This window comes from Ursus maritimus, unplaced genomic scaffold (genome assembly GCF_017311325.1).
Source record: "Ursus maritimus isolate PB19 unplaced genomic scaffold, ASM1731132v1 scaffold_8, whole genome shotgun sequence".
NCBI classification, from domain to species: domain Eukaryota; kingdom Metazoa; phylum Chordata; class Mammalia; order Carnivora; family Ursidae; genus Ursus; species Ursus maritimus.
In genome coordinates this window covers 57,272,610-57,293,945 of record NW_024426996.1, presented here as the reverse complement: position 1 = coordinate 57,293,945, position 21,336 = coordinate 57,272,610, and positions in this window count along the sequence as shown.

Here is a 21,336-nt window from a genome sequence, read left to right as displayed (position 1 = left end):
GTATGTGGCATTTTCAGATTGGGCTTTTTTCAGTTAGCAATATGTATTTAATATTCCTCCGTGTCTTTTCTTGGCTCCGTAGCTCATTTCTTTTTAGTGCTGAATAATATTCCATTGTTTGGGTTTTCCACAGTTGATTTATGCATTCACTTACTGAAGGACATCTTGGTTGCCTCCAAGTTTTGACAATTATAAATAAAGGTGCTATAAACATGTGCATGTAGGTTTTGTGTGGATGCGTGTTTTCAACTTCTTTGGGTAAGCAGCAAGAAACACGATTGCTGGATCTATGGGAAGGGTATGTTTTGTTTTGTAACAAATTGCTAAACTGTCTTCCGAAGTGGTGGAAGCAATTTCTGATTTCCACCAGCAATAAGAATTCCTGTTGAAGAGAGCTCTCGTTGTAGATGGGGGTTCCCACTGCCCCACATTCTTGCCAACATTTGGTGTTGTCAGTGTGCTGGATTTTGACCATTCAAATATGTGTGTAGTGGTATCTCCCTGTTGTTTTATTTGCTTTCCTTGATCACAGATGGTGTGGAACATCTTTACACATGCTTACTTGCCACCTGTATATCTTCTTTGGTGAGTTACCTGTGAAGTTCTTTGGTCTGTTTTTTAATTAGGTTGTTTGTTTTCTTACTATTGAGTTTTAAGAGTTCTTCCTGTATTTTGGATAACAGTCCCTTATCGGACATGTCTTTTGCGAATTTTTTCTCCCAGTCAACCGCTTATCTCATTCTCTTGATATCCTCTTTTGTGAAAGTTTTTAAATTTAATTAAGTGCAGTTTATCAGTTATTTCTTTCATGAATTGTGTCTTTGGTGTTGTATCAGAAAGGCAACACCATGCCCATGACCATCTAGATTTTTTGTTATTTTCTAGAAGTTTTATACTTTTGAGTTTAGTTTATGATCCCTTTTGAGTTAATTTTTGTGGCAGATGTAAGATTAGTATCTACATTCATTTTTTTGCATGTAGAAATCCTGAAGACTCTATTTGCTTCATTGTCAAGCATAGTTTTAAGTAATGCATTTTGAATAATGTATTTAAATAACATCAATCTAACCCAAGACCCAAACATAAAAACAATTTAAATTTCATAAAGTTTTCTGAGAATTGAAGAGTGGTTGAAAGTATGTGGACCTATGTGCTTATTAGCACATGTTAGGTGTCTAATCAGCTATTATTATTACATATTCCAGAGTATTTAGGGAATAAACCTTTGATCCTTACTTCATATTACAGTATCTAAACTTACTGATAGGGCGCCTGGGTGGCACAGCGGTTAAACGTCTGCCTTCGGCTCAGGGCATGATCCTGGCGTTGTGGGATCGAGCCCCGCATCGGGCTCTTCCACTATGAGCCTGCTTCTTCCTCTCCCACTCCCCCTGCTTGTGTTCCCTCTCTCGCTGGCTGTTTCTATCTCTGTCGAATAAATAAATAAATAAATAAATAAATAAATAAATAAATAAACTTACTGAGTTCCCTTGAAAGGGTGGTAAGATAAAGGAGACCATGCTTTCTCATGAAGGAGATTTGAGTATAACATTAGGATATGTAAAACCAAGTGAGAAATTATATGTACATGGGGCGCCTGGGTGGCTCAGTCGTTAAGTGTCTGCCTTCAGCTCAGGGCGTGATCCAGGCGTTCTTGGATCAAGCTCCGCATCAGGCTCCTCCGCTATGAGTCTGCTTCTTCCTCTCCCACTCCCCCTGCTTGTGTTCCCTCTCTCACTGACTGTCTCTCTCTCCATCAAACAAATGAATAAAATTAAGAAAAAAAAAAAGAAATTATATGTACAAAACACAGAAAAGTAAAAGGACACTCAGAAGAGTTCTGAGAGAAGGGGATCAATAAAGGTCTTCTGAAATACAAGTGAAGAAAGAACATCTGAGTGGAGATAGAAACATTTTAGAGAGAGTAGAGGAATTTCTTCTTGAATCCTTCTATTTTCTAAGTCAAGTGAGAGACCAATTAATCTCAGCATGAGGGTCAGAAAAGCAAATTTGATTGGAATAGATTAGGTGGCAAGGAGAAGAAAACATCAAATATAATTTTTCAGTATGTTCTATCAGCTAATCTAACAAAACAAAGGCAGAATATGCTTACTAAAAGTTTGTGTTACTTTTTTTAATTTTAGAAACTACCAATTTCCTTCCCCTTTTATGTCTTTTGTCCCTTTTCCATCTTTCCTCAGTGTTGGGATTCGGAAATTGCTAAGTATTAATGAATATATATATATATTTTTTAAAGATTTTATTTATTTATTTGACAGAGATAGAGACAGCCAGCGAGAGAGGGAAAACAAGCGGGGGGTGTGGGAGAGGAAGAAGCAGGCTTCCAGCGGAGGAGTCTGATGGGCTGGATCCCAGAACGCCAGGATCACGCCCAGAGCCGAAGGCAGATGCTCGATGACTGAGCCACGCAGGCGCCCCTAAGTATTAATGAATATATTAATTTGGAAATTGCTAAGCCTCATCAAAAGAGCCTCATAGGAAGCACTTGTCTGCTTTTGGTATGGGAAAGAGTGTATCTGTTTCTAACTTTTATATTTTATGTGAACTTTTTCAATATACTTTAGTCAGTTTTTATATTTGTATGTACAGAAACTATAATTGAGCATATTTTAAAATAGGAAAGTCTAATTGATTTTGTTTACTAATCCAGATAACAGTATCTGTTTAAGGAAAATAGCTTTTCTGTCCTAAAATTAAGTATGCTTATTCTTATGCTATTCAATATGCATTTTTCTCCAGACTCAAGTATTTCCTCTCAATTGCATTGACTTAAATAAAATGGAAGGAAATCAACTTCTTATAACTCGTAATACTTTTCAAAGACCTCTATTTTTAAATGTTTATATTTTTCTGCTTCCTTTATGGTAGTGGAAGATTTTTCTTTAGGTAACAGAGAACATGATTTTTAGAATGAACATACCTAAAATGGTGTTACTACTACACAGTCTGCTCCTTGATGAAAACTGGCATTTGTATGCATGTTAAGCTTTCATATTTGAAACTAATACATAAGTATGTTAAAGGATTTTGTACTTAGAATTTCAATTATAAAACCAGTAAGTTGATATCTATTCTGATAACCATACATGATATTGGGATAATTGTGGATATGCACTGATTAGATATGCACTGTGGATATGCATTTGATTAGAAGACTCCCAGCTCAACGATTACTCACCTTTTGCTTTGACTAATCACTCAGTCTGTTTTTCCTGGGTGCCTGGGTGGCTCAGTCGAGTGTCCCATTCTTAGTTTTGGCTCAGGTCATGATCTCAGGGTCATCAGATTAAGCCCCACGGGGCGGGCTCCCAGGGAATCCCCTCTGACACTTGCCCCACTCTATCTCTCTCTCAAATAAATAAATAAATCGTAAAAAAAAAATCTGTTTTTCATATGTGGTAGAGGGACAGCAGACTCTGCTTTACCTAATACAAGGGAAAATAATTAAACTCAAAGCCAAATTTGTCCAACACCAATGTGTGTAACTCTACGGCACTGCACAGATGTAAGTCTTACAATTTATTGTATTTCTAAATTATTTCTTTTCTAGTATGGTTATAAAGTAATTTTTCTGTACTAGTATTAAACATCTGTTAATATTTACCTTACATTTAATATATTAATAGTGAGTCTAAAACTTAAAAATGGCAACTACTATTTACGGAGTATTTACTATGTATCAAGGCCTGCATGAAATGCTTTAAATACCAGTATCTCATTTAAACATCAAACAACCCTTTGAGCTAAGTATTTTTATTTAATATTACAGAGGAGACTGAGTTTCAGAAAGGTTAACAGCTGCTATATGTCAGAGCAAAAATTCAATTTCAGTTCTATTTGTCAGAAGTCTGGTACATCTTTGCGAAAAAAAAAATCCATGAAAGGCATTATAAAGTGGTTAGTAATGGAGTTTCTACAGTGGATTTGAGTCTTCACCTAACAGTAGGTTATGTGAACTTGGTCAAGTTCTTATGTGTGTGTTTGTGTATTTCTTCATTGAGGAATGGGGATAAAAGTGGAACTTACCCCATGGAGTTGTTATTAGGTTGAGGTGAGATCACGCATATGTGTAAAGCAATTAGTGCGGTACCTGTCACATAATACATGCACAATGAAATGTTTATTTAATCATCTAAGTTTTAAGTTCTTCATTTAAAAATGAGGGATGAAAATAGCACCCACCTCAGAAGTATGTTTGTGAAGACTAAATGAGATCATCAGTAAAAAAGACATACTGGGCTTGTAAATGTTCAATAAACGGTAATTATTTCCATCATTTTCATTATCATGCCCAAGATTTCTTTATTGATTTTGCAGACCTTCTTGCAAAATTGGTTTTTTAGAAGATTTATTTATTTATTTGAGAGAGAGAGAGAGAGAGAGAGAGAGAGAGAGAATGGCGGGGAGGAGCAGAGGGAGATGGAGAGAGAAACTTAAGCAGGCTCCATGCAGAGTGTGGAGCCCAACCGGGCTGGATCTCACGATCCTGAGATCATGAACTGAGCTGAAACCAGGAGTCTGATGCTTAAATGACTGTGCCACCCAGGGACCCCAAAATGACTAAATTTTATAGTTAAATTCATGCAAGAAGACATCCTAACACTTCGGATTCATTTTATTCCTGCTTCTCCTTGCACCGAGTAGAATATAGAAGAGTCCATCTAACTCTTCTGGAACATGATCTGTCCAGTCTAGGTCTGTTGAGAATCTACCATTTAGTACAAAAATATATATTTGCTTAAAGTCCTGTGTGTTGTGCCTATCTGTCACCTCAGGAACAGAAAGAAAGGGCCCACGGCTCTGATGAATTGCCTCAGCATTCTGTTAGAGCTCATTTAAATCCTATTAGTGTAAGGAAAAAATATTTGTGTTCTTTTCTCAGCCCCAAAGAAACCACCACCAACAACAAAAAACAACATTTGAGAGAAGGGACTTTGCATTGCATCTATTTGTATGATTAAGTCAATGTTAAGTGAGCATCCTTAACACAGGCATTCAGAATAATTCCTTCGTCAACTGTAATGGAGAAAATAGATGTAGAATGGACATGACTATGGGATAAAGGGACAGAGACCAAAACGTGCAAAATATATTTGCAATGTAGAACTATGTGTTATCTATTTTGGGAATAGTAGTTTCATTTAAAATTTAACATATTTTAATATAAAGTTGGAGTTAAATTAGGAAGAGTTTGAAATTTTAGGCCAAAGAGTTTACATTTTTCCACAAGCAACTTAATAAAATGAAACACACCTTCTTCCTTGTTCATATGGAGTGGTCTGAACACGAAGTACACAAGAATGAAATCGGGAGGGAGTAGAGAGTCATGAGCAGGCAAAGAGAACTAAGTAATCTTATCAAAATTAAAAAGGAATTCCAAACACAATGTTAATTACATTTGCGTTTAATATGGAGTGACAAAAAAGTTATTTTTTTCCTCTTAGTCTTCCAGTAGCATCAACTAACTTTTGCTTTTTATATTTGAAAAATAAGTCAACCATATCTTCCTGCTTGTTTAGGGGAGTGTGTGTGCGCGCACACATACACACAGGTAACACATGTACATACACACATATAAATACTTTTTCTCTTCTTTAATATCTGCCATGGTTCTACCTGCAATACATTAATTTATTTTTTCTGAGTGCCTGCATGCCCAGGTATTGTTCTAGGCATTTTGCAGACATAGTTAAATGAAACAGAAAAAGATGGCTTGCTGCACTCTAGCAGGGTAAATCAAGAATAACTGATATCATAAAGCTAACCATCACTATTAAATGGCTATTGTTACTTGATGAAGAAACTGTGACTTTCTAGAATTACACATGTTCTTAATGCCAAAAAGGACCTCCACCTCTCACTGTATTTGATTTCTTACCTTTGAAAAAGGTACAGATACCTAATTAAACAGCTAACATCACATTCTCTTTGATAGCTGTAAGAAGAGGATTTTTTGCTATTTCAAGACTCCTTTAGGTTTCCAATTGGCTATGCATTAAAATGAAAAACAAAACAAAACTGTGGTCCTATCTGTTTTAAGCAAGAATGGGGCATATTTCAGGCATGCAAAAATATACAGAAACATAGAAAAATATGCTGTTCAGACCATGTAGAAATTTTCAGCCTTGAAGATTTAGGCTCATACAAGCACTCAAGTGTTCCCAAGTGTGAACACTACATACTTTTATTTTGGCAGAATTCTTTACTTATATGTCTTGTTCCTCAGTAAGCCTATGAATTCCTCACAGACAGAAACCCTATGATTCATCATTAGACAGGCTAACCATCAGCATCACAACCCAGAATGGCTTTGAGATAAGATATAACAACAGATCAAGTTCTTATGGGAATAAACCAATAACCATAGTTTTAATGTAGTTTAGTATTTTCTGTCTTTACTGTATAAATTTCTTCCATTCACTAACAATTTATTTATTATGACTATTATTGTTTTGTGTTTCCCCCCTCTGGGATCTGTCTTTCATTCTTCACAACAATGTTCATTTTCCCTAATGAACTGGCTCACAGAGGAGCCTTCAATCTTTCCCATTCTATTCTCTAGTTTAAAGCTTGTCTTTGCAACACTGGTAATTGAAGTCCGCCTCAGGTTGAGGAGAGGAATACTTCTTTTCTTTATGCAGTAATATGACCAAGTCCTATGGCCTAAAGCCTGCTGTAGCAAAGAAAATCCTGGCATGCTTGGTCTTGTGGGTTCCCCTAGAAATGCTGGACACCTGGAATCATTGAGGATACCTGGCCAATCCCCACACTGGGCCCCCATGCTTGTTAATTGCTCATATTCCAATGAGTATTAGAATTAGTGCTACTTTGTTTTATTTTAGTGAGGTTTGATTATCTCTGTTTAGGATAATAGAACTGCAGATTTTAATTTGAGACCAACATTTTCACCTTATAAAGATAATAAGTTTTGGGGCCCCTGGGTGGCTCAGTCAGTTGAGCCTCTGACTCACGATTTCGATTTCAGCTCAGGTCATGATCACGTGGGTTGTGAAATCAAGCTCTGTTCTCAGCAGTGAGTCTGCTTGAGGATTTTCTCTCTCCCACTCTCCCTCTGTCCCTCCCTCTGCTCGCACGCTCTCTCCCTCTCAAATAAATAAAAAGATTTTCAAAGATAACAAGTTTTAGGAAATCCTTTCATTTTTTCCCTTCTTCTTTTTAAAGCTGTATCTACACGCTTCTTCGTATTGGATTTTTATGATCCAATTTTCCAATGAAGTCATTGAAAAAATGATTCATTTTACAAGTTATCCAGTCATGTACTTGAAATAATCTAGGTGTAGAGGAATGTTTTTTGAAACATTTCTGGACATATGGACAAGCTTGACTGGTAGGGTTTGACAGCAGTTGGGGAAACTTATCTAAAGCCCAGACTTTAGATCAATAAGCTCAGAATCTAGGACAGATCCAAAAGGTGATGATTAGTGCCAGTCTTGGCTTTTGATTTGTGAGTTGTATGCCATGATAGGTTCCTTCCTTTTTGGGTAGGTAGTCACTAGCAGGTGTTACAATAGGGTGGCCAAGTATCCCAACAGGTATTGGTAAGTACAATTAAAGTCATTAATTTCAAACTGTGAGAGGCTGATATTTGATACCTAATTCTACCACATGACAACAGTGTAGCTTTGGGTAAGCAACTTATGTTTGAATACAGAAAAAGTTTTGCCTAGAATCTAAAAACCTAAATGTATCTAAAATGATACAGTCAAGAGTACAACAGTAATATTTTAACTTTTCTATAGTGCTTCACCATTTACAAGACAAATTCACAAATATTTTCTTAAATCCTTATGCAGTAAATAGGACGCGGTTTATTATTTTATTTTAAAATTGGGGATTAAAAAATCTGAAAAATTTTAAAGCTCTATTAAGGATAGATATTTAATTTTTAAGAGAAATAAATTACAACCTAAAATGGCTAGATTTATAAGTTTTTATTGTCTTACATAATAACGGTCTGAGATTAGGGAGGGTTTCAGGCATGACTGAATTCATGGCTAGTAAGAAAATAGTTTCATATTATTTCTCAGAAATATCATTACTTTTTATATTTTGCTTCATTTCCAGGCACAGAGTGGTATCCCCAAGCAGGAGGAGATGATTGCCCCCCTCTCCAAAGGGAAAGTTATCATAAAGATAGGTACAATTTTCTCAGTAAGGCTTGCAAAATTCCTAAGAGTAATTCTGATTTGACAGGCTTGCATTACATGCCCAATCATTAACCAGTAGCTGGGTACAGAGTAATATGATTTGCTGTCAAGGGCTCAGAGCATAGAACAGAAAACTGGGAGGTGGAACCTTCTCACTTGGATGACATGGACAAAGATTTGTGATAAATGAATAACCCAATAAAAACTGGGATTGATGCTCAAGGAGGATATGACGCTGGGGATGCCAACTGAAGTGAAGGTGTATGAGGTAGGCTGCAAGAGAATGCAGGTACTCTGCATACAAACAAAGGTAGGTGCAAGAGAATGCAGGTACTCTGCATACAAACAAAAGGATGCTTTCCAAATTAAATTAGAGACTAGAAAAGAGATAAAATAGATGTGGAAGTATAAAGTGATTTGAAAGTTGAAAGGAGAAAAATGGTCGCAATTACTAGAGTAACTAAAGCTGCTTGAGTCATATTAAACGAGCCCTGAAAAGCTTCATGGAAGGCAGTCCACTTGGAGAATTACACAGGCTTCCTTTGGGTTGTCCATTTCATATGTAAAATTCTAACTGAAGGTATGACCAAATGAATCCCACAGATTCTATTTCTAGGACAGACAAATCCAGGGAAACTATTTTTCTACTTAATGTATTTTTGGCTGCTTCATTTCACCAGACTACATGCATTAACAGGTTTAAACACTATTAAACAGTGATAGAGATATGCACTCATCTTTGAAACACGAGCATAGCTGGTGATATTTCCTGCTGAGAAGCTATCAGCTCTATAACTCTGAAGTTACAGCCCATAAATGTAGGACTGACTCCTCAGTAATTACTCTTTCCTTTCAGATCATCAGAAGGAAAATAACCTCATGTATTTATAGTCAACTCTATTAGGTATTCAATGATTATTTGTTGATTCATGCATTGATTTTTCATACAGGATGTTGTTATTTGAAGGCATTTGCTTGTGGGAAAAGATCTAATTGGATTGACTTTATAGGCAGCAGGGCCTTCATAAATAGCTGATATGTGCTATTTGTTGGCATTTGCAAATGTAGATTAGAGAGGGGAGAGAGACAGAGAGAGAAAGACAGTAACAGGGAGGGGGAGGAGAAGTACTAATAATGCATTTCAGCTTAGTTTACTGATAATCTGAAGCCTCGTCCAAAGTTGAGTTCAGGGTATATTCACGGTATACATTTACTTCTTTTTAAACAATGTGTTCATGCAGTGTATATATAGTAAGAAAACTGGAGCTAATTTGGTTAAAGAAATAAATCATACTGACAGCAGCCCATCCTAACTAGTGAATAAAAATAGGCTAAGCATAGACCTTAAAATACTAAGGTTATTGTGTTGAGGCCAATCAGGTGGCCATATAATTCTGGAAGTCTTGCTATACTGGAAATATATAACAATGATAAGTGACTTAGCATGGTCTTGACAGTTTAGTAATATAATAGGAAAAAGATTTTTTTATTATTATTAAAATTGGTCTCAAGAACTTTACAGGGTTATTTTGCAAACATGACCATAAATCCTGTGGTCTTATTAACCTCATTTGGAATGAAGTCTATTTCTTAAATTGCGGCAATATGAAAACATTTTGAAATAAAGCCAAATCGTTTGAGCATACTCTGTCATCACTTTTTGTGGCCCTAGGGTAAGTTGGATATTTTTGCATGCTTCCACATAGTCATTTGTATATAAAGATATTATTTTAATTTTTGAGAGGATAAAATGCCTTAATCTTCTAGTCAATAAAGACTACCAGTAATACAAATATGCAGGAAATTTGGAAGCCATAGGTAAAAAGGAGCTTTGGAATGTAGAGCTGTAAGATGGATTGAAAAGACAAATTTAAGAGTATTTATTTTTCTACCTAATTCTAGGATGACTCTTCAGTGCTACCAGTGAGATTGACAAGCCACTAAGAGATATCAAGCATATTTATATTTATAGGAAAGAAAAACTTTAAAATAGGCAAAAACTCAGTTGTGTGAAAATTTAAGACAACAGAAGGGAGGAAGAAAAATGAAAAGGTTCAGGAGGGATCATGACTACAGGATGGGGATAAGGAAAAGGAGAAGGTAATGGAAAATCAAAGAAAGAAATTTTAAAAAGAGACAGTCAGACCCAGAAGTTGCTGAGATACCACTGATTGTTTTATCGGTGTCCCTCAAAGTTCTTGTTCCTTGGGTTTCCTAATCTGGATGGGTGTTTTCAAACTCAACCCATTTATTAAAACACATGATCAATTACTTCAAGAGGTAAAATAGTGAAGTCATTGAGAGCATAGCTCCTGGAGCCTGATGAACTGGATTTGAGTTCTGGCTCTGCTACTTAATTGCCGTGACCTTGGGCAAGGTACTCCACCTCTCCCTGCCTCTGTTCCTTCACCTATAAAATGCGATTATTAATAAGCTCTCTGCATTATACATGCATTACATGCATTATAATATTCCATGTATCCACAATAGCTCAGCACACACAACAAGTCCTATGGCTTGCTATTATTACAACCAACAGTACATTCTTACTAAAAGGACTTTCTTTTTTTTTCCTTACATTTTATTTTTTAAAGATTTAGGTTATTTTAGAGAGAGACACACACAGAGAGAGCATGAGAGGAGGGGCAGGCAGGGCAGAGGGAGAGAGAATCTCAAGCTGACTCTGTGCTGAGCGCTGAGCCCAATGAGGTGCTCAATCCCATGACTATGAGACCATGAGATCACGACCTGAGCCAAAACCAAAAGTCAGATGCTTAACCCACTGCACCACCCGGGTGTCTCCCCCCCCCTTTTCTTTTTTTGCATTTTAATGAATTTTAGAACAATTTTAGATTTACAAATAATTTGAGAAGATTATATAGAGTCCCCATACATTCCACAACCAGTTTCCCCTATAAACATGTTACAAATATACGGTAAATTTATTATAATTAATAAACCAATACTGATATGGTATTATAAAATGAAGTCTATACTTTAGGTAAAACCAAAGCAAATCTGAATAACACCTTTGTGCTTTTCCAGGTTCCTATTCCAGATACCACATTACATTTAGTTTTTATCTTTCTAAGGCTCCTCTTGACTGAGACAATTGCTCGGACTGTTTTTTTTTTTTTTTTTGAAGACCTTCACAGTTTTGCTATTTTATAGTATATCCCTTAATTGGGGTATGTCTGACATTTCCTTATGATGAGACTAGGATTATGAGTTTTGAGTGGCAGACCACAAAAGCTAAATGCCATTTTCATCATATCAGACCAACATATTATCAACGTGACTTTTCCCTGTTGGTGTTGTACTTGAACACTTGACTTCAGATGACCGTAAAGCTTCTCCACTGTGAACTTACTCTCTCTTCTTTCTTGCCCATTTTGTACATTTGAGAAAGACATCACCAAGCACAGTCAACAGGTAAGACGTTGGCAGTTACATTTCACGTTTTCAAGGGTGGACTATTTACATGAATACTTGGAATTCCTCTGCATGGGAGACTTGTCTATTCTTACACAGTCTTCCATTTATTTAAATCAAAACTGAGTCATGGATATTTGTTTTATACTTCTGTTTGTGATCCAATACTTCTTTTATTTTGTTGTTCAAAGTGTTTCAACTTTGGTGGCCAATAGAAATTCTTTCAGTTGACAAACCATCATTGTGTGTGTGTGTGTGTGTGTGTGTGTGTGAGAGAGAGAGAGAGAGAGAGAGAGAGAGAGAGAGAGAATTTTCAGCACCTCATTACTTTCTGGAACTAAAGATGCGCCAAGTGCATCTTGTATATTTCCTGCCCCTGTCTTAAAATCAGCCATTTCTCTGGGATGCCTGGGTGGCTGAGTCAGGTAAGCATCTGCCTTCAGCTCAGGTGATTATCTCAGGATCCTAGGATCGAGCACAATGTCGGGTTCCTTGCTCAGTGGGGAGACTGCTTCTCCCTTTCCCCTCTGCTCGTGCTCTCTCTCTCACCTATCTCTCACTGCCAAATAAATAATCTTAAAAAAACAAAACAAAACAAAACAGAATCAGCCATTTCTCTAAAAATCCCTGGTTCCTTTTATTAGACAGTGGTATTAAGAACCAAGATCTGAGTGCCACGTGTGCTTACTGATGCTGGGATGTCCCTGTTTCTAGGCTTTCTCAACTGACACAGAAGAAAAATATTATGTCTGTACTAGTATCTGCCTGTACAAATGACCATAAATATTTTCTAAATGTAACCATCTGTATCTATATTAAGTGACATGTGAATTCATACTGATGGCTCCAACTTTAATCCATTACCAGAAGAATCATTCTATCTTCCTCCCTTTGCTTATTTGCAAACTCTCACTCCAAAAGTGATAAATCTAGCTCTCATTTATACACCAGCCATTTCATTATTCATTTCCAGTTTACACATATACAGTATTAGAGCTATTAATGCATACTACCATGGGAAACAATTTTATCAACCAGAATACAGAGCTCACATCTGATTTCTTTTTTTAACTAAATCTTTAACTAAATCAGACTCCACTCCTCTCCTAAGATACTCAGGTCTATAACCCATTCTCTCCCATTCCTTTCACAGAGGTTATTTCACACAGTTTAAACACAGTTAAGATAGTTTTGTCGCATTCTTCATTTCATCATGAATTCTCCAACACTGTAAATGTGTTTTTAACTTTTAAAAGTTTGCATACACTTTGCATAAGTTTGCACACATTTCGCTTGCGTCCTGTAGTTCTATGGATTTTAACAAAGACATTGTTTCATGTGTCCACATTAGAGTATCATAGAGAATAATTTCACCACCTCAAAATTCTCCTTTGGTTCAGCTATTTATCCTTCCCTTTCTTCCACCAGAACCCATGGTAGATGCTGAGCTTTTTAATGTTGCTGTTTTGCCATTTCCAAAATGCCATAAAATTGGAACATGCAGGATGTGGCCCCTTAAACTGATTTTATTTTATACAATGTCTTTGCATGCTTCTCTTACATTTTCACCTTGTGTTTCATAGCTTGATGCTAGTTCCTTTTATTCACTAAATAATATTCCACTGTAAGGTTGTACCATAGTTGTTTATCCATTCACCTATAGAAAGAAGTCTTGGTTGCTTTCAGTTGGGACGACTATATATAAAGCTGCTTCAAACATGAGTGTAAGGTTTTTATGGTAGGACTAAATTATTCTACTTTCTCTAGTTTCCTAAGGCAGAAGCTTAGGCTACTGATTTCAGATCTTTTTTTACATGCCTTTTATGCTGTAAGTCACTGTTCCCTCTAAGTACTGCTTTTGACGCTTCCCACAATTTTGGTGCATTTACAGATCCCGTATGTTTTAATTTCATTTTCATTTTCATTTAGCTCAAATTACTTTTTAATTTCCCCAAGACCTGTCACATGTTATTTGGAAATGCATTGTTCTATCCTCAAATATTTAGGGACTTTCCAGCTATCTTTCAGTTACTGCCTTATAGTTTAATTCCACTATGTTCTGAGAACATACATTGTATGACTTCTAAACCTTTAAGTTGTTAAAGTGTGTTTTATTGCTGAGAAGGTAGTCTATCTTGAGAATGTTTCATGGGAGCTTGAGAAGAATGTCTAGTCTGCTGCTCCAGATGTATTCAATAAATGCCAATTAACCAGATCAAGTTGATTGGTATCACCCTTGAGGTCAAATATATCCTTACTGATTTTCTGCCAACTACATCTATCAATTTTTGAAAGAGGCATATTTAAGGTACCAATTTTAATGGTGGAATTGACTATTTCTCATTGCAGTTTTATCAGTTTTGCCTCATATTTTGACAATGTATTGTTAGCTTTATACAAATTTAGAATTATGATGTTTTCTTGGAGAACTGACTCTTCATAGTTATGTAATGACACTCTTTATTCTTTATAATTTTCCTTGTACTATACTGAAGTTTTCTTTGTCTAAAATTAAAGAGCTACTCTAGCATTTTTTTTTCCTTAATGTTAGTATGGTATAACTTTCTCCATCCATTTACTTTTGATCAATCAGAGTCTTTATATTTAAAGTGTTTTTTTAGATACCATATAGTTGGACATTATTATTTTTAATCCACTCTGCCAATTTCTGCCTTTTATTTGGTGTATTTAGACCATTCACATCTAAAATTATTAATATTGTTGGACTAATATCTGTCATATTTGTAACCATTTCTATTCATTTTACATGTTCATTGTTTTATACTCAATGATGAAAAGCTGAAAGCTTTCCTTTAGGATCAGAAATAAGACAAGGATGCCCACTATCCCTACTTTTATTCAATATAGTATTGGATATTCTAACCAAAGCAATTAAGGAAAAAAAAAATTGGAAAAAAAGAAGTAAAACTGTCACTATTTGCAAACGACACATCATATACAGAACCCTAAAGACTCCACCAAAAAAATTGTTAGAACTAATAAACAAATTTAATGAGTTTGCAGGATACAAAATCAATATAAAAATGAGTTACTTATCTATAGACTAATAACAAACTATTAGAAAGAGAAATTGAGATGACAATCCCATTTACTATTTCTTCAAAAAGAATAAAAATACCTAGAAATGAATTTAACAAAAGGTTAAATTCAAAAAGGTGAAAGATCTGTACACTGAAACTAAAAGACATTGCCGGAAAAAAACTGAAGATGACACAAATAAATGGAAAAAAAATTCTGTTCTCATGGATTGGAATAATATTGTTAAAATGTCCATACTACCCAAAGCAATACCCAAATTCAATGCCATCCCTATCAAAATTCCATCTGATAAGGCATTTTTTTTCACAGAAATGAAATAAAATTCCTAAACTTTGTATGGAACCAAAAAAGGCTCTAAATAGCAAAAGCAATCTTGAAAAAGAAAAACAAAACTGGAGGTATCAAACTCTGATTTCAAACTGTAGTATAAAGCTATAAAATCAAAACAGTATGGTATTGGAACAAAAACGGATACATAGATCAATAGAATGGAATAGAAATCCCAGAAATAAACTCACATATGTATGGCCAATTAATTTATAACAAAGGAGCCAAGAATATGAAGAAGTCTCTTCAAAAAAGGGTGTTGGGAAAACTGGACAGCCACACACAACAGAATGAAACTGGATTGATATCTTATACCATACACAAAAATTAGCTCAATATGAATTAAAGATTTGAATGTAAAACCTGGAACCATAAAACTCCCCGAAGAAAACATAGGTTATAAGTTCCCTGACATCAATCTTGGTGATGATTTTTTTTTTTTTTTTTGGACCTGACTCTAAAAGCAAAGGAAACAGAAGCAAAAATAAACAAATGGGACTATCTTGAACTAAAAATCTTTTTTTTTTTTAAGATTTTATTTATTTATTTGACAGAGATAGAGATAGCCAGCAAGAGAGGGAACACAAGCAGGGGGAGTGGGAGAGGAAGAAGCAGGCTCATAGCGGAGGAGCCCGATGTGGGGCTCGATCCCATAACGCCGGGATCACGCCCTGAGTCGAAGGCAGACGCTTAACCGCTGTGCCACCCAGGCACCCCTTGAACTAAAAATCTTTGACACAACAAAGGAAATCACCAACAAAATAAAAAGGCAACCTACTGAATGGAAGAAATACTTGCAAATCAAATCTGATAAGGGGTTAATAGCCTATGTATATAAAGAACTTGTACAACTCAATAGCAAAAAAAAAAAAAAAAAAATCCAATTGAAAAATGGGCAGCGCATCCAAATAGACACTTTTCCAAAGACAACATGCAGACTGCCAACAGGTACATGCAAAGATGTTCAATATCACAATCATCAGGGAATTGCAAATCAAAACCACAATGAGCGGAAATGCAAAAATAAAAATTACATTTAGTACAGCTGCACAAGATGATCTCATTAGTCAACTTCACAGGCTTGTAATTTCCACTTTCAAAGAGAAAATATGCCAGAAAGTGGCTTTTTATCCACATAGGATCACCATAATTCTTAGAACTCATTCTAGCAGTCCACAGTAAATCAAATGAAAAATGTACTCAGATTGTCAGTTTATTATAATTCCTGACTTCAATTAAAATGCCTATAGATTTTTATGCCCCCTTTCCCAACAACAACAACAAAAAAAACCCCACACAAAACCACAATGAGTTACCACCTTGCCCTGTTGGAATGGATACTATTAAAAAGATTAAAAACAACAAGTTCTGGAGAAAATGTGAAGAAAAGGTAACACTTACGCACTGTTGGTGGGAATGTAAACTGGTACAGTCACTATGGAAAACAGTATGGAAGTTTCTCAAAAAATTAAAAACAGAACTACCGTATAATCCATCAATCCCACTTCTAGGAATATATCTAAAGAAAATAAAATCATTACTTTGACAGATATCTGGACTCCCATGTTCACTGCAGCATTATTCATAATAGTCAAGATACTGAGACAACTTAAGTGTCCATCAGGGATTCATGGATAAAGAAAACATGATTTTACACACACATACACACACACACACACACACACACACACACACACAGGAATATTTAGCCACATAACAAAATAAAATCTTGACATTTGCAGCAATATCAATTGATCTTGAGGGCATTAGGTTAAATGAAATACAGTCAGATAATGAAAGACAGATAACAGATGATCTCAATTACATGTAATCTAAAACCAAAACAAAACAAAAATCAAGCTCATAAATAGAAGAGATTGTTGGTTGTCAGAGGTGAGGGTGGGCAAACAAGTGAAGGCAGAGGGTCAAAAGCTACCAACTTCCAGTTATAAAATAAGCAACCCACAGATATGTAATGCACAGCATAGTGACTGTAATTAAAATACTGTATTGCATATTTGAAAGTTGGTAAGAGAGTAAACATTGAAATTTCTCATCACAAGGATAAATTGTAACTATGATTTGCAACAGATGTTAATTAGATTTAATATAGTGATCATTTCACAATATATATAAATACTGAATCATTCTTTTGTATAGCTGAAGCCAGTATGTTAAATACAAATTATACCTCAATAAAAAAAGATACAATAAAATGACTGATAGAGTTGGAGTAAAATCTACCATCTTAGTGATTTTCTATTTAATATGTTAATTTTTCCCCTTCATCTGTCTTCTCTAGTTTTAATTGATTATTCCAAATTATTGCATTTTGTCTTTATTCTTAGCATATTATACTTATTTTTAAAAAACCAGTTGTCCTAGAATTGGCAACGTAGATTTTTAACTAAGTCAACCTCCAGGGGCGCCTGGGTGGCTCAGTCGTTAAGCGTCTGCCTTCGGCTCAGGGCGTGATCCAGGCGTTCTGGGATCGAGCCCCGCATCAGACTCCACTGCTGGAAGCCTGCTTCTTCCTCTCCCACTCCCCCTGCTTGTGTTCCCTCTCTTGCTGGCTGTCTCTATTTCTGTCAAATAAATAAATAAAATCTTAAAAAAAAAAAAAGTCAACCTCCAAATAAGTAGACTATGCTGCTTCATGTATACTGTATACTGTAGAAGTCTTTTTAATAGTTATCCTAATTTATTCCTTCTGTCCCTTTGATGTTGCTTTCCTTTAAGTTATCCATATGCTAAAATCACCCAATTATGTTGCCATATTTTTAAACGGTTATTTCTTAGCTCAATTAAGAATGGGAAAATTTTGAAAGTACTGATTTTATGAATTTCTTCTTTGATGCTATTCCTGTCTTTATATAGATCTGAGTTTCTGTTCTGCACAATTTTCCATTAGATCCCTTAACATATTAGTCATAGTCCTTTAAAATTCTCCATTTGATAATTTCAACATCTATGTCATATTTGGGTCTTGTTATGATGAATGCTTTGCCTCTTCAGATTTTTTCTTGGCTTGTGGTATGCTGCAACTTTTTGTTGAAACCAGACAAAATGTATTGGATTATATGTATGTCTTTAGTGTGAGGAATTAGGTTACTCTGCTTTGAAACAGAGCTGTGTTTAATATTTGCTATAGTTGTATGTGCCAGATTATAAAAATTCTCCTGTTCTTGTTTTTGTTTTTACTATTGTCTTTGGGCCACTCTAATAATTCCTTCTCAGGATGAGGCTGCATCTAGTATTTTTTTTTCTTTAGCTATAATCCACTGCTATTACACTGGAATCCCAATTAATGTTGTGGTGATTATAGAGGAAGTACCTTATTATGTTAAGATTAAATCTCTGTCTTTTGTGGCCTCATGCTCCTGGGCTGTGATATTTACATATATTTCTTTTCTCCTTCTTTCTTTCTTCTTTGGGAAAATATTCTTCTAGTGATTTTTTTTAAGACGTTATTTATTCATTTGATAGAGAGAGAGAGGAGGAGAGAACAGGAGCCAGGGGGAAAAACAGACTCCCCTCTGAGCAGGAAGCCTGAAGTGGGGCTTGATCCAGGAACCTTGTGATCATGATCCTAGCTGAAGGCAGCCAGTTAAGCGACTGAGCCACCCAGGCTCCCCTTTATACCTGTTTAACTTTTTATGCTCAATTAGGTGAGACAAGAAGACTAGAAAGATGGACTTGAGAAGTGATCTTCCCCTAGATGGAAAAACACTATTTGATGTTTGCCCCTGTAAATTCGATCTCTATTAGATATAAAAGTTAGGATGTATTTCACAAAGATTACTTTTCCCTTTCCACTGCTAGATCCATAAGGGTATCTTGCTTAGCTCTTCACAGCAAGAGACTGGTAGGGTTCCTGGAGGTAAAATCCAGAGAAATGGGAGCACCCACTTACACGACAGTCTGTGGGAGTTCCTCACTCTCTATTCCAGTTCACAGTCTCTGGCATTCATCAAAATTACCTATTCTTATTTATGGCTCCAACAGCTTCTGCTCCAGGTAAGTAGATGCTGGTTTTGACTTTTAGTTTCATTTGTCTCTCTGTATTTTAGGGTGCCAGTCTGCTCTGTGACCTTAGTTGATGAGTCCAAGAAAGCTCATAAATTTTTGTTTAAGATTTTTCAACTTGTAAGAACTGGAATGACAGCTTCAAAGCTCTTTACCTATGAGAACTAAAACTACAAGAGAACTTTTCTTTTTAAGGAAAAAACAGATTAAAATAGAGTGGATCATATTTAGTAAAATAAAATTTTATTTTACATATATAAAATATAAATGTGTGTGTGTGTGTGTGTCTGTGTGTGTGTGTGTGTATCAAGGGTCAAAATTTTAAAAAATGACCAAACATTCTAAAAAATATCTGAAAAATTCTAACCTAGAACACTTCTTTATTTTTGTTTTTCTGCCACAATGGGCATTCATATACTTGATGTATCATTGTTTGAATTAGATTAATATAAAATATGATAAAATACATTTGGGGTTCCGCATAATCCCAGTGTACTGACTATAATACAGCAATTTTCTCTCAGAATCATAATTTTGCAATATTCCCTAGAGAAATGTTCCTGCAGAAACTGACTCACTTTTCGCAATGTCAACCACTAAAAAAATAGTTTAATAGGATGGGGGGGGGGCGGGGTGGGGATGGACAAGATAAAGAAGTAGCACTGTAGGAAAAGTCCCGGTACCTCTACTTAAACTGATGTTCTCTGACTTCTCAAATTTGTTTTCTATTATCTCACTAGGGAAATCAGCTTATTCACACTAATTTTCCATGTACTTGAAACTTAACTTTTTCTATTTAGAAAATTAATGTGTCATTCTAAAATGTATCTGACTGAAACACATTAGGAGTTGCATTAGAAGACTTTATATGGATCATCTTTGGGATCAACCACCCTATCTTGAGTCATCCAGCACTGAAGCTCTGTCCTGCTCGGGTACCAGCCTTTTGTTTTGTTTTGTTTTTGTTTTTTTTATTATATTATGTTAGTCACCATACAGTACATCCCTGGTTTCTGATGTAAAGTTCGATGATTCATTAGTTGCGTATAACACCCAGTGCACCATGCAATATGTGCCCTCCTTACTACCCATCACTGGTCTATCCCATTCCCCACCCCCCTCCCCTCTGAAGCCCTCAGTTTGTTTCTCAGAGTCCATAGTCTCTCATGCTTCATTCCCCCTTCTGATTACCCCCCCTTTCTTTATCCCTTTCTTCTCCTACCGATCTTCCTAGTTCTTATGTTCCATAAATGAGAGAAACCATATGATAATTGTCTTCCTCTGCTTGACTTATTTCACTTAGCATTATCTCCTCCAGGTACCAACCTTTTTAAGAACCATGTTTCTTCTTTTTCTTTTCTTTCTTTTTGTTTTTGTCTTTTTGTTGCTATTGTTTGTTTTTAAGATATTTATTTATGAGGGAGAGAGAGAGAGAGTGCATGAGCACAGGGGAGGGGCAGAGGGAAAGGAGAGCAAGAATCCCAAGCAGACTCTGTGCTGAGCACAGTGCCTGACCAGGGGCTCAATCCCACTACCCATGAGATCATGACCTGAGCCGAAAGTGAGTCAGACAATTAACCAACTGAGCCACCTAAGCACCCCAAAACCCATTTTTCAAAAAATTCTTCCCTGGGCATGGACTCCAAGGTTCTTCTCTTTACCAAAAACAGGAGTTCTGTTTCTGACAGGCTAAAAACAACCATACCAGCTAAGACTTTGAAAATCTCCAATTCCAAGAAAAAGGGTCCTGTGGTTCTCATCTTTGTGTTTTACTTACTATAACTGCTGCTGCTATTCTTTCTACTCTTACTATTCATATAGTAGTCGACATTCATTGCTTTGTGTTTTCTACCTATTTATATGATATTATTTCTCAAAACAATCTTACCAAGCCTTTGCAGTGATGAGATAATTAAATCTCATAAAAATACAGTAACTTAGATATAAAGTAACTACCCCCCAAATACAGATTTAGTAAAAGGTGGAACTAAAAATCAAGCCAAAACTATTTCATTCCAAGATACATGATTCTAGCCACTGTCCTTATGGCTGTAATTAGCTTTTGGAAGAAATTATTTTTTTTTCCTTTTTAACTAATTAAATTGACATTTCAATAAAAATAAATAAAATAGCAAAAATTCCTAACATGTAAAACAGTTGGTCCATTAAAGCACTGTGTTCAAAACTGTATATGCAAAAAAAAAATTTTTAAAGGCCTTGTTTATTTCATAATTAGTAGGAAAAAGAAAAAAAATACAAGGTACTTCAAGGAATATTTAAGAAAACATTACATTTTTAGATG